This window comes from Eriocheir sinensis, chromosome 5 (genome assembly GCF_024679095.1).
Source record: "Eriocheir sinensis breed Jianghai 21 chromosome 5, ASM2467909v1, whole genome shotgun sequence".
Lineage (NCBI taxonomy): Eukaryota > Metazoa > Arthropoda > Malacostraca > Decapoda > Varunidae > Eriocheir > Eriocheir sinensis.
The window spans coordinates 10,242,908-10,258,372 of NC_066513.1; the positions used below are offsets into that span (position 1 = coordinate 10,242,908).

The 15,465-nt window shown below is 40.8% G+C and overlaps 1 long non-coding RNA gene across 1 annotated transcript; it reads left to right on the top strand.

The window, feature by feature from the left end:
- The first annotated feature begins 1,748 nt into the window (after positions 1-1,748).
- Positions 1,749-13,655, top strand: LOC126984251 (uncharacterized). Its single transcript, XR_007736515.1, has 4 exons — positions 1,749-1,815; positions 4,807-4,849; positions 8,369-8,484; positions 11,857-13,655. It is a non-coding gene; the product is annotated as an uncharacterized LOC126984251 (long non-coding RNA).
- Positions 13,656-15,465: the final 1,810 nt, after the last annotated feature.

Consider the following 15,465-nt stretch of genomic DNA (forward strand, 5'->3'; position numbering starts at 1 on the left):
CCATGGAGCCGAGCAAGGGTGGGAGTGGGAGTGGAAGAGGAAGAAGGAGAAAAAGTATAGGGAAGGCTGGAATGGAAGGAGAGGAAAGGAGAAGGATACTAGTAATGGCAAAGAGAGGAAGGGAGGAGGAAATCATATTTTTTTCTTGGCTATCAGTCAGGGGAGCTGACAAGGAGGCGGGTAGGATAGGGTGAAGAGGACGGGTTCCGGACAAAAGTTCGTATAGAAAAACTTCGTATGGCAATAATTCGCAGGAAAAAGTTCGTTTGCCTAAAGTATGTCAGGATAAAGTACGTAGGGTATAAAGTTCGTCATGCCAAAAGTTCGTAATGGAAAAAAATCGTAATGGAAAAAAATCGTAAAGTTAAATGTTCGTCGTGCAAATGTTCGTTAGAAAAATGTTCGTACCCGTAAAAGTTCGTATGGAAAAAGTTCGTATGCAAATGTTCGTACGCAACTGTTCGTACGCAAATATTCGTCAGAGATAAAGTTCGTATGGTATAGAAAAAAACTTCGTATGGCAATAATTCGTAGGATAAAGTTCGTTTGATTCTAGGACCAAAGTACGTATGGAAATAGTTCGCATATAGCTCTCTCTCTCTCTCTCTCTCTCTCTCTCTCTCTCTCTCTCTCTCTCTCTCTCTCTCTCTCTCTCTATATATATATATATATATATATACACACAGAGAGAGACAGAGAGAGAGAGAGAGAGAGAGGGTGGGGGTTAACATAACTAAGCGACCAAAAGGTCTCCCAGTGGTGAAAAACAGTCGTCCAGTAAGAAACTTTTTAGGGTACTGGACGACAAGATCTTTATTCTTGAAATAATTCCTGGAGGCAGTGGCTCATCATGTCTGTGTGGTCAATGTGTATTATTTTGCGTTAACGTGAAGGCGGCGGCGGCAGAGTGCAAGGTTATGATGTTGGTTGTCGGCTGCGGAGGCGAGGCGGGCGGTGGCGGTGGTGATGGTGGTTGTCAGCGGGGTCGTCTCTCAGCGACACCCCCCATTTTTCATGGGTTTCGGACAAAAGTTCGTATAGAAAACCTTCGTGTAGCAATAGCGACTTATTACCACACAAACATGCTTACGAACTTTTCCGTACGTAATACTTTACCCAGAAGAATTTGATCCCTGACGAACATTTGCGTACGAATAATTGCATATGATTTTTTTTCTATACGAACTTTTGTCCCGACGAACTTTTGTCATTACGAATATTTTGCATACGTACTTTATACCATACGAACATCTGTATACGAACTTTAGCGTACGAACTTTTACTAACGTATTTTTTGTCAGACGAACTTTTTCCCAAACGAACATTTGCGTACGAACTTTTTGCTTACGAACAATTTCATACGAAATTTTTCCATACGAACTTTTTCTATACGAACTTCTGTCCCGACGAACTTTTGTCGTTACGAATATTTTACATACGTACTTTATACCATACGAACATCTGCATACGAACTTTAGCGTACGAACTTTTGCGTACGTACTATTTTCAAACGAACTTTATCCCTTACGAACATTTGCTTACGAACAATTGCGTACGAACTTTATGCATACGAACTATTTCCATACGTACTTTGGTCCTAGAATCGAAGAGGACAGAGGAGTAGGGAGGGAGGGAGGGGCCAGGCAGGCAGTAATGTGGAGGAGATCTCAGGTTTTTCTCTTCACATCCTCTCCAGAAAAGGTCAGCCGTTGACTGTAGAAACGAAAATAAAGTGTCATGTTTTTGTCTTTCAGAGTGTGCCGACGAACCGGGCAGCGATGGCTGGCCGGGGTCTGCTGCCGCTGCTGCGTCTGCGTGAGTCTCCTCCTCGGACAGCAGCGTCTCTTGGCCCGCGGTGCTGTCAGGGCGCGTGGCCAGGGTTACATAGCCAGGGTTAGGCCTTTACGGAGGTATCGGTAGCATCGAGGAGGCACGGGTGTATCAAGGGGCGGGGTCATCAGGAGCAGATAGCATGAGACTTTGCCATGCCCATCAAGAAGTGAATGGTCACTTACAAGACTTTGCCAAGCCTATCAAGCAGTGAAGGGTCACTTACAAGACTTTGCCAAGTCATAAGGAAGGATATAAGAAAGGATGGACTAACGGCTTATTACACCAACAGTAGGAGTCTCAGGAACAAGATAGATCTACTGAGGGGGAAAGCATGTGTCGAGAAATTCGACATTATAGCTATCACGGAAACATGGGTGGATACTCCAAACAAAAACTTCATGTCGGAGTATGAAATAGATGGTTATCAGATGTTTCATAAAGATAGAAAGGGAAGAAGGGGAGGGGGGGTGCCACTTTATGTTAAAGACACACTTAAATGTTCCGCTAACAACTCTGTTCAAACAAATGAACGTCCACAAAGGGAAAGACAATCTAATTCTAGGGGTTCTTTACAGGCCACCCAACCTTAGCAGGCAGGACACTGATATATTACTCCAAGAGGTAGGCAGGGCTAGCAGGGCGAAGAGAACGACAAGTTGAGGGATGTGATCATCACAAGGCAAGTAGTCCAGGATGAAATTAGTAGGTTGAAGAAAAAAAATCGTCGGGCCCAGACGAAGTATTCCCAAGGGTTCTGAAAGAGTATAAGGAGGTCTTTAGTGGCCCACTTACCGATATCTTTAAGATGTCGGTAAATTCTGGGTTTGTGCCCAATCAATGGAAAGTAGCTAATGTGACGCCGATTTTCGAAAAGGGAGACAAGTCAGCCACCTCAAATTATCGTCCAATTATCTTAACATCGGTTGTAGGAAAGATGTTGGAGTCAATTATAGCTGGTAGCATTCGGGACCATCTAGAAAAGCATAATTTAGTTCATGATTCACAGCATGGGTTCACAAAGGGTAGGTCTTGCGTTACTAACCTGTTGTCCTTCTACACTAAAGTAATCGAGGCGGTTGACCGAGATGAGAACAATGACATATTATATCTAGATTTCAGTAAAGCGTTCGACAAAGTCCCTCTTCACCGGCTATTACTAAAATTACAGGCTCACAGCGTAGATGGGAAAGTTTTGAGCTGGATCAGAGCGTGGCTTAGTGGTAGGAAGCATATAGTGCAAATCAATGGTAAAAAATCTGAATGGGGCAGTGTTACGAGTGGAGTCCCACAAGGGTTGGTGATGGGTCCTCTGCTTTTTATTACATCATTGACTTGGACACAGGAATTAGTAGTGATGTCAGTAAATTCGCAGGTGATACCAAGATCAGTGGAGTAATCCAGTCAGACAGGGACGCTAGCGATCTCCAGGATGAGCTTGACAGACTATATGATTGGGCGGGGAAGTGGCAGATGGAATTCAATGTCGGGAAGTGTAGCATTCTAAATGTTGGCAGGAATAACCCTTCACACAATTACTCCTTAAATTACACTCTTCTATGCAGGTCTGGGCGTGAGAGAGACTTAGGAGTCCTAGTGAACGCTGACCTCCGTCCTAGGGCTCAATGCATTCAGGCTAAAAATCGGGCAAACAGAGTACTGGGTTTCATCTCAAGGAGCGTAAGCAATAGGAGCGCTGAAGTCATCCTCAAACTTTACTTAGCACTAGTTAGACCCCTTCTCGATTATGCAGTTCAGTTCTGGTCCCCCTACTATAGAATGGATATCAAGTTGTTAGAATCTGTACAGAGGAGGATGACAAAGATGATTCAGGGGGTGAGAAACTTGCCTTATGAAGACAGGCTGAAGCATTTAAATTTACACTCTCTATCAAGGCGACGGTTACGAGGAGACTTGATCGAAGTCTATAAATGGATGAAGGGTTTTAATAAAGCGGATGTCAATAAGATTTTGATAGTTAAAGAGCCAGGTAGGACGCGATGCAATGGTATTAAGTTAGACAAATTCAGATTCAACAAAGACATAGGCAAGAATTGGTTCACCAATGGAGTGGTGGACGAGTGGAATAGGCTTGAGAGCCATGTTGTGGGTGCCAATATACATTCAAGAAGAGGTTAGATAAGGCCATGGATGGTGAGGTAAGGTGGGGTTGAGTGTACAGGAGCTGCCTTGTATATGCCAACCGGCCTCTAGCAGACTCCTTACGTCCTTATGTTCTTAATGTTCTATCAAGCAGTGAAGGGTCACTTTCAAGTCAGGCAAACATCCATCTTGGAACAAGTAATATTTTTGGGACTTTCACTCCACACCCTCCCCATAAATACTGGCCCGGACCCTGGTGGTGTGCTGATTTGAATGGTTTTGAGGAATGTACATTGTACAACGCAGCATGTCAGTGGATCACCCAGGCTACACTTCTAGCGTCCCTCACGAAGAGCGACTTGCTCTAGCCTACAGCCAATACATTACCATGTCTAATATTTGTTTGTTTTGCGAATGATGGGCGTCCTTCATTCCTTACTTTAAGGAATGAATAAAATGATTCCTCAAACATTATTTTCAATTTATAAACAAAACGCTGAGCAAAATGTTTAGTAGCTATAATGTGACGTGTGCTGATCAAGTTAGGCCTGACTCATGGGGCGATGCTACAGTATGTAGGATGTGCTGAGCACGGGCAGCCTGACTTGAGACGTGCTGGGCCGTCTTTACCATAGTGGCGGGCGCTGAGCACAGAGGAGTTAAGGAACAATGTTGTACGTGCGCGCAGACGAATAAATGGTAGCCAAATGTATCAGTAAAAGAGCCAGGTAAAGCACAGGAAGAGCATGGAGGCTGGGGGACGGCAAGGGGCCGAGGGGAACATGTTAGGACGAGACTGAAATGTTGATTGTGATTCTCTCTCTCTCTCTCTCTCTCTCTCTCTCTCTCTCTCTCTCTCTCTCTCTCTCGCAGTACTCTTCGTCATCGCGCTGGAGGCGTCTTCATCACTTTCAAGGTAAATAAAATGATTTCTTAGAGCCAACACTTTACTTATTCACACACACACACACACACACACACACACACACACACACACACACACACACACAAACAAACAAACACAAACAAACACACACACAAAAAAATAACATTAGCATGTATTTTTTTTTAAGGGGACCCTCCGCCTGTAAAAATCGAAAAGTTTGAAGATATCATTTCTTGAGAAACTTTTACCAAAGACCCCTCTATCATTTCTCCATACTCTGTGAAAGTTTCAGGCGTCTACGACGAAGTTTTCCCTGCCCCCCAAAAAGAAGAAAAAAAACGTATAAAAGGCACCTGAATAATCCTTTCTCTTCATACCCCAGTTTTCTATTTTACGGCCGTGTTCATATCTTTGCACACTCTGTAGGCTGTTTTTTTTTTTTTTTTTTTTTTTTTTTACAGCAAAGGAGACAGCTCAAGGGCACAAAAAAGTAAACATTAATAAAAAAAAGCCCGCTACTCGCTGCTCCTAAAAAGACTCCAAAGAGGTGGCCGAAAGATAGGTCAGTTTCGGGAGGAGAGGTGTCCTGATACCCTCCTCTTGAAAGAGTTCAAGTCGTAGGCAGGAGGAAATACAGATGAAGGAAGATTGTTCCAGAGTTTACCAGCGTGAGGGATGAAAGAGTGAAGATGCTGGTTAACTCTTGCATAAGGGGTTTGGACAGTATAGGGATGAGCATGAGTAGAAAGTCGAGTGCAGCGGGGCCGCGGGAGGGGGGGAGGCATGCAGTTAGCAAGTTCAGAAGAGCAGTCAGCGTGGAAATATCGATAGAAGATAGAGAGACAACATTGCGGCGGAATTTAAGAGGTAGAAGACTATCAGTATGAGGATGAGAGCTGATAAGACGAAGAGCCTTTGCCTCCACTCTGTCCAGAAGAGCTGTGAGGGAGCCCAACACATGAGATGCATACTCCATACGAGGGCGGACAAGGCCCCTGTATATGGACAGCAACTGTGCAGGGGAGAAGAACTGACGGAGACGGTACAGAACGCCCAGCCTCGAGGAAGCTGATTTAGTAAGAGATGAGATATGAAGTTTCCAGTTGAGATTTTGAGTTAAGGATAGACCGAGGATGTTTAGTGTTGAGGAAGGTGATAGCTGGGTGTTGTCAAAGAATAGGGGATAGTTGTTTGGAAGATTGTGTCGAGTGGATAGGTGGAGAAACTGTGTTTTTGAGGCGTTGAAGGACACCAGGTTCTTCTTGCCCCAATCGGAAATAATAGTAAGGTCTGAGGCTAAGCTTCATATTTGCGATTTTTCTCTAACAATATATCACTGCTTCTGATATGGCATCATCCCTTGAGAGCACTTACTTGTATGCTGCTCCCCCCGTTGGGCAGTGTCGGAGAAAACAGCCGTTTTCTCAAAACGTAAGTTTTTGGTAATTTGAAGAAACAGTCCACCCTTAGTTTCGAACATGTGATAAAAGTGATGGTATCAATTATGAAAGCAGAGAAAAAAATCGTCAGTAACACATTTATGATATCGCTTTTGGCCATGACTTTATTTATATTTTATCTCCGTAAGGAGGCGAAAAAAATCATTGAGGAATATTTCTTTTTTCATGAAAACAATGATACATATTCCAAATGTTTTACAGCCGAACTGTAGTAATGGATATATATATATATATATATATATATATATATATATATATATATATATATATATATATATATATATATATATATACATATATATATATATATATATATATATATATATATATATATATATATATATATATATATATATATATATATATATATATATATATATATATATATATATATATATATATATATATATATATATATATATATATATATATATATATATATATATATATATATATATATATATATATATATATATATATATATATATATATATATATATATATATATATATATATATATATATATATATATATATAAATATATAGTGGACTGGCAGTCAAATGCGTACTAACGAAAATAAAGGAGGAGTGTTTCAAAGGACCATAACGTTTTTCCAAAGAAAAAAAATGTTTTCTGGAAAATTCTTCGTCGAAATTTCATCAAATTTTCAGGTTTTTAATATTTCAATATAACAATAATATACATAGGAGAAAAAAGTTTGCGTCCAGAGTAACAAGCGGAGGGTCCCCGCAATCTAATTTTTCGTTATTTAATGTAATTTGTTTACTTTGCCTGTCTCTCTCTCTCTCTCTCTCTCTCTCTCTCTCTCTGATGATTTATTATATTTTTATTGTCATTGGTATTTTTGTTATTATTATTATTATTATTATTATTATTATTATTATTATTATTATTATTATTATTTTTATTATTATTATTATTATTATTATTATTATTTTTATTTTTATTATTATTATTATTATTATTATTATTATTATTATTATTATTATTATTATTATTATTATTATAATTAATGTTTTTATTATTACCATTATTTTTTTTCCGTTTTACTTAAATCATATATATATATATATATATATATATATATATATATATATATATATATATATATATATATAGATATAGATATAGATATAGATATAGATAGATAGATAGATAGACAGATAGATAGATAGATACATATATAGATAGATAGATAGATAGATAGGTAGAGAGATGGATAGATATAAATATACACAGAGAGAGAGAGAGAGAGAGAGAGAGAGAGAGAGAGAGAGAGAGAGAGAGAGAGAGAGAGAGAGAGAGATTCTTATTGTTACTAACTTTGTCACACACACACACTCACTCACTCACTCACTCAGTGTGTGTGTGTGTGTGTGTGTGTGTGTGTGTGTGTCAGTCATGACAAATCAAAATCGATGACACTGCGAACGAGGAATAATTGCACAAAACTTGAAGGTAGACAAGTAAATTCAGACTGCACAGAATTTTTCCACACCAACGTTATAGTGCGAGAATGGAATAAGCTCCCACCTCAAGTGGCCCAGTGCAACACGATTACTAGATTGGCTCCATTAAAACAAGCTCGACCGACACTCTCCAAAGTTTGTGTGCCATTTGTTAATATAATTTCACTTGGATTTAAGGACAGACCACCTGATCTGAACCATAAAGTCTGTGTAGTCTGAATATCTGTGTAAATCTCTCTCTCTCTCTCTCTCTCTCTCTCTCACACACACACACACACACACACACACACACAGACACACACTCAATCTGGCGATGAAAATTCATTGCTTCCTTTTGTATTCATTTGTTTATTTTGTCGTCTTCGCCCCGTAGGAGGTGACAAGGCCGGTGGCGTAGTTTGGAGTCGTCAGTTCGCGCAGGCCCAAGTTGTCTGCGTGTGGCCACCGTCCATACAGAACAATACAGCAGCTGATTACTTTATATTTTCTTTCTCAGTTTTTGGCAGGCCGAAGGTGAAGCTGAAGTTGTCTGTGCGTGTGCTGTGTCCATCCACAATGATCCAGTTAACTGAAGAACTTTGCGTTTTCTTTCTTTCAGTTATACATCGACTCATCGCAGGAGCCTCTCTTCTTGGTCACCCTCTCTTCACTCACGAGTCAACGGATCTACGATAAAACATTACAAGATGAAAAGAGAATTACCCGATGGATCAGGTGAGTCTCGTTCACGATGCCCGTGCCCGTGATGAGTTACCAAAAGAGTGAATGTAAAAATGACCAGTGACAAAGAGAGTCGCTGACGGTAGTGGCTGAGGCCGTGTGTCTACGTAACATCCGTGGCGTGCAGGAAGTGAACCAGCCCAAGGCCTTGACATTTTTCTTTCTTTGTGATAAAAGAGACAGTCAGTGGTGACACAAAGCAACGGATAAGAATCAGCAACAGAGAAGTGACCGGAAGCCGTTGCTATAGCAGACAACCAAAGGAAAAATAAATGAATCCCCGTGGGGATTCATTTATTCATGAGGCATAGCCTGGGAGGGGCTTTGCCTCACCCATCCTCTATTCTCTATGCAGGCCACCCTCCGACCCCAAGCAACTCATGGCAGGATCCAGACTTTACCGTCGTGAGCTTTATCAGTATCACTTTGGCATCCTCCACTCTTACAGAAACATGGAGAGCAAGGTTGACTTCTGGGTAGCGTGCCACGTGTCCATGTAGCTGGAGTAGGCATTCATGGACTATGCAGGTAAATCGCCTAAATTCAGCCTCAGAGTAATCGCAGATTTGACAGTCATTCCCTGCAGTATTGCATCATGATTCTTCTTAGACACTTATTTTGAAAGTCATCAAATCGCCTCTTCAAGTCACGACATAGTATCCAAGTCTCACAGACATAAAGTGAGGCACAAGTGACTAAGATATCAAAATATTTGCACTGCACAAGTGTTGACAACACCATACAACAGGTGAGTGTCGGCCAAGCCAATCTGCTTTAAGACTTTTGATGTTACCCTCCGGGTGGCCAGGCTATTTCATCTCTCAGTGTTTGAGTTGATGGTCAGCAGGCAGCCCAATCTCTGATCTGAGTTGGTTGGGGTGGGGCCTGAAAACCCTCTCCGTAAAACTCTCACCCCCGCCAGATTCAAGATAAAAAGTAGATGCCGAGGTTGGAGCTCTGTACAGTTCCCAATCCCTGCCCAGCATTTTTGCTGAGTGACCTGATTATTTGCATCTGTTTACCCTGATACTTACAATCGATGCAAGGCAAAGCCCACAGACCCCTGTATTCTGAAGGGGGAAGGTTCCCTTATCCTACTTCTTTATGGGGGCAGCCAGGGTTGTGCAGAAGTAGTGCCTATCCATGTAAGCCTCAAAAGGGTTCTGTGTGGGGGCATCTGGAACATCCCTTGTCTCTCAAAGGCTCACCAAGTCTCTCATCAAATGAACCCAAAAGGTTGAAGGCGGTTATAATGAGACGTTCTGAAAAGGAAAGGCCAGCCAATGCCGAGATCAGTGCGGGGGAGACACCTACTACCTGTCCAGTATCAGCAATGGTAACTGTCTTAGGGGGGTAGCTATGAGCATTTCCAGGTAATTGCAGCCTTTTGTTGTTGAGACTAATCCAATTGAGGAGCGTACAGTGTGAGTGACCCTGAAGCACACTATGAACTTCATGTCTCTTATTGCATGTTAGGATCTAACAGGGATGTGTGAAACTGGACAGAAGGTGCTCAATACCAAACTCAACTCGATTTTAGACCAGCAGTGCCCCCAATGGACACACTCATTGTCTTGAGTGACTGTAATAGTACCCCTCCTGTGCCAGGAATACCAACAACTTTTTTTTCTGAGTTGTGCAAGATCCAGAAGGTAAAGAACAGCAAATTCTTGGTATCAGTGAGCAGAGCTGCACTGTAGGACTTGGTAGGTAAGGATACTGACCACATCCTAGTAAGTGCTAGTTTGAGTATCCCTCAGATTTGCAGGCTTTACCAGAGTGCAATGTTCTTTACAACTCATCATAGACTTATTGCTACACTCAAGCTTCATGTTAGGTCAGGAAGAATTTCAAGATATATCCATACTGTGTTTCCATAAGGCATCGTCCCTTCGGATTGGAAAAAGGCTAACCTAACACCGATTTTTAAGAAAGGGGACAAAAAAACGGGTAATAACAGGCCCACTAAGGCTAACTTTGGTTGTAGTATATTACTCGAGAGTATAATTATAAACAAAATTATGAGCCGCTCATTAATTCACAACATGATTTCCGTAACAATAGATCCTGCCTATCAAACCTACTGACCTTTTATAACGACCTTTTGTCAGTTTATGACGAAATCAAATCCCTGGACGTAGTATATCTTGATATACACGAAGTGTTTGATAAAGTTCCACATCATAAATTACTTTTTACATTTAAACAACTAAGTATTGATGGTAAAGCACACCAATGGATTGCATATTGGTAGAATAATAAGCAGCAAAGAGTGGTGATCGACGAATTTAACTCAGAGTGGGCGCCTGTCACTAGAGGGGTCCCTCAGGGCTCGGTTCTTGGCCCAGTGCTGTTCATTATTAACATCAATAATGTGGACGTTGGATTCGATAATCTCATTAATAAATTTCTAGACGATACAACGATTGGTAACTCGATCCTCACTGACGAAAACAGACAAAGCATCCAAGAAGATTTACATAAAGTTTCAGCTTGGTCTGATTAACGGTATATGCCCTTTGGCAGAGATAAGTGCCAGGTTCTTCAAGTTGGAACAAGAAATAAAAGGTTCAGTTAAGAAATGAGTGGCGTTAAACTCATTAGCGTTCAATGTATCAACGACCTGGGTGTCAAAATCGCGTCAAACCTCAAATTTTCACTGCAATGCAGCAAATGAAGCGAACAGAGTGCTGAGCTTGATTAAGATAAACTTTTCATTCAAAAGTAAAGATGAAATACTCCCGCCTTACAATTGTTTAGTCAGACCCCACTTGGAGTATGCGGTTCAGTTTTGGCTTCCCCACCATGCAATGGATATGGCTAAATTAGGCGTTCAACGCTGGTCAACAAAAATGATATCTTCCTTACGCAACAATCCTTACGACACAAGGCTCTCAACTCCTAACACGTTTTCTCTAGAGAAACGTCGCCTCCGAAGAAAACTGATTGAATGTTTTGAATTACTTAATGGCTTTACGGATATGGACAATTCAAAATTGTTTATAATTGATGACACTTTGCTAACGATAATTAATGGCACAAAACTTCAATGTAGACAAGTCAATTCAGACCACACCAAATTTTTACTTCACCAACGTTGTAATGCGAGAATGGAATAAGCTCCAACCTTCAGTGGTCCAGTGCAACATTATTGACTCCTTTAAAAACAATCTCCACCGACACTTCCTTCAACTTAATAATTACTGAAGTAGAAATGTAAAGTTTTGGTACCATTTGATTAATATAAATTCACTTAAGTTTAAGAACAGACCACCTAGTCTGGACCATAAGGTCTGTGTGGTCTGAATTACTAAGTAAATATATGCAAAAAAATCACGAGACTGAAAGACAACATTTTTCTTACAGGAAAGAGGGCAGCAAAAGGGCCCCCACAACGAGGAAACAAAACGTGCCCGCAGGCGCTGCTCCTCCAAATAGTATATTAAAAGTTTCAAAATGGAGGCCAGATACTTCCCTCTTGAAAGTGTTAAGTTGTGGGTAGGAGGAAATTCAGATACAGAAATGCTGTTTCAGAGTTTACAAGCGAAATGAAGGAACACATGTAGATGCTAGTTAGCTTGCATAAGAAATTTGGATGATACATATAGGAATGAGCAGGAGTAGAATGTCAGCAGGTCATAAAAGTGATGAAGGCGTGCAGTTATCAAGTTTAGAAGAGCATTCAGCATAACCATATTGATAGAAGACAGAAAGAGAGGCATCATTATGGCAGAGGTTAAGCGGAAGAAGACTGTCAGTAAGAGGAGGAGAATTGAAGATACATTTTGGGGCCCTTTTGGTGCCTGATTTCCTGTAAGACGATTGCAGTCTTACAGTCTCGTGATGGAACACTTTTATTTTTTCTCTATTCATGTGAGTGTGGAACCATCCCCACACATGACATGCTTGCTCCATATGAGAGCTGTTACCTTTTAGCCCAGTTTAGCCACTGGGCGGTCAGGGAGTCTTGGTAAAATACAAGAAAACAAACAAACAGAAAACAAAACGGAGATACTACCATGCCTCACCCCGGGGCACCGGGGGACCAGGAACCTCAAGAATGAAGATTGATTGATGATTGAACATGAAAAAATATTACTTTATATATGATAATTAATTAATGAAGAAGTAAATGCCACGATATCACTCAGTTCTGTCTGTTTATTATGAATTTGCAGTTCATGAAACTTTGACAGCCCATTTCTCAAAACATAACATTTATAACTTTGAACTTCATCTCCTCCGTCATTTTCCAAACCAACTTTAATGAAACAAAAACTCAAGCTATACCTAGACTTGTCTGATTGAAACACCACCTCGGTTTTCTTCATAACTGAAAGGACTGAATTTTCAAATATGTTTTCCCTGCCTCTAGAAGGATGAAAAAGTAAAAAAAATCATATTTCTCAAACGAAGGATTTTCTGTAAAATGTAGATGTACTGTTTTCATTGTCAAAGCAAGGTCCTAACACCATATATGTTTCATTGGTGTAGAACAATTCGTATAGGAGAAGATGTGATTTGAAAAATATATCAAATTTGGACATCCATATATGGGTAAAAAATAGGAAGGGGTCCTACATCGGATTTTGTGGGCTAGAATTGATGTATATGGTGCCCCTTACTTCCTGTATAAATAGCATTGGCATAACCCAATAAAAAAAAAAAAAAAATTTGGAGCAACCGGCCCCTTAATGCTCCTTTCAGATAGTTCAGTTTATTCACAGGAGTCAGTTCCGATCTTGTATCGATTTTCCTCTTTGTAGACATATTTGAATTTAATTTAAGATTAACCGCTCAAGAGCTGCTCAGGAAATTACGTGACCGAATTAATCAACAACAAGGGGGTGGGTAAATACTAACAAATTTAATGTCATCTAATTATATTCACCTGCCCACTACTCATAATTAAAATTAATGGCATCCTGGAATTCGTGCCAAATGTGTTGTCTTCCTTCCCAGGTCGGATGTAGCTACACAGTCCATGACCCGCAAGTTCATAGGAATGATTCAATGGTCTTACGAATCTCAAACAACTCAGCCGACAGTTCTTCCACGTGTGTCTCGGCACTGTCATTAACTCCCAGCACGATATTCAATAATTGGTAGCATGGTTATAACACTTCCCGGAAGTGTGATAAATTATCAGCCTGGGCGCCACCATAATGTCTGGCGGAGTTCTCGGTGGTTGCTTGCAGGCCATGAACAATGTATATTTACGCTACATTGTGCGTTGTACTTATTAACATATGTATTAACTCGGGCAGCAGCAGGTGGCGACGGGTTGGTGTCTTATATCCGAATGCTAGGCTTTGTTGCTCGAGTGTACGTGACGTGAGTTACGTGTTGAAGCTTCGAAACTTCTACACGCGATGTCACTTTTTGCCACGTCAGCCAGGATTGCTGGTGTAAAACAAATCCCCCTGTATTACCGCCGTAAATTAGAATTATATTATTATTGCCCGAAGTGCATATTACCCAAAACAATGCACAATTTCTCCCTACTAGTCCAGGAGTATTAGCTTTTCACCCGGAACAAATTAGTAACAAGCTGAAATTTTCAGGAAGTACTCAGAAGACCTTTCCTAATAACATACTAAAAGTCCCCAAGAATCCGTTGCGAGGGTTTTGAGAAATTCAAGATGGCGTCCAAAATGGCAGCCAATTTTAGAGTTTGTCATATTTCAAGCCCCAAACATCATAGAAAGTCAAACAATTAGTCTATATATATGTTTTTTGGGGCAAGGACTGCAATTCTCTCACTATTTTTTTTATTATCTGAATTTTAAATGGAATCATTAGCAAAAGAAAAAACAAAATACTCGTTTATCAACCTGAACATACACACATTCTACAATAAAAGTCATGCCAGTAGCAAGAAACAATACTTAACCATTGACTTAACTCTAGACAAAAAATGCTTAGCTGTAGTCCTAATTATAGAATTTCAATCAACCAATCAATAAATAAATCAATAAATCAAACAAATTTTGACGATGGTTTTAGGCATCGTCTTCGTCATCAGTTTCAGGAGAAACTGGTCTTGGTGCTTCAGTCTCTTCATCATCATCAATGAAGGATGGCATTTGTGCTGCATTTTGCAGGTTTTACCACTGCAATTTGTACACATGGCAGAGCAGTGCACCCCCATCTTCCTGCAGCCACATGATGCTCCACAGCTATCTGCTTTGCAGCCACATGAGATCATGTTGAGCAGACAGTAAGGGTCAATGGTGTGGTCAGTTTCAACTGGAATTAGGATGTCCTCCAGCTTCCATCCCCAGGCTGTTGGCTGCAAGGGCCTGCCCATCCATTCTTGGACAGTATGATAAGTTCTGAAGGAATGCTGTTTGGCTGCAGCACTTGTCGGAGGCAAACTTGCCAGTTGGAAGGATGAGGACAGAGATACTCTGCTAATTGCCTGTTTGTATGCAGTGTAGCGGAACTCATCCAGTGACACACCATGAGGTGCACCATACAACTTCAGGAGGAAGCTTTCACCTGCTTCTTGCACTTGTTGGTGAGTGCTTCCAGCATTATAGAATGTCTTGAGCTGATCATACTCCTTCTTGTTGTGAACCAGGTTGAATGCCTTACGCTTCCCTTGCCGATACACAGCAGACACTGTGTCACATCCAGTTATGGCGTGTAACACCATCAGATATTTACTTGTCTCACCAAGGCTTTCCTGGATATCACAAACCTTGTACAATGTGGTGGGATTCATACAGCATAGCATATAAAGATCCATGTCTGAACTTGCTTGGTTCACCAGCATCACCAACAAGTCAGTGTCAGTTGCAACGACAACCACTGGTTCACCAGACTCTGCCAAGGATAGAGCTGTAGAGACAATCAGGCATCTGCATCAGCACTTGCCTGCTTCACTGCTATGCCTGACTGAGTCATCATGCTAGAGAGCATGTCTATGAGACTCTTCTTGTTGTTGCTATTTGCCAGAAATGCTGCCTGTGT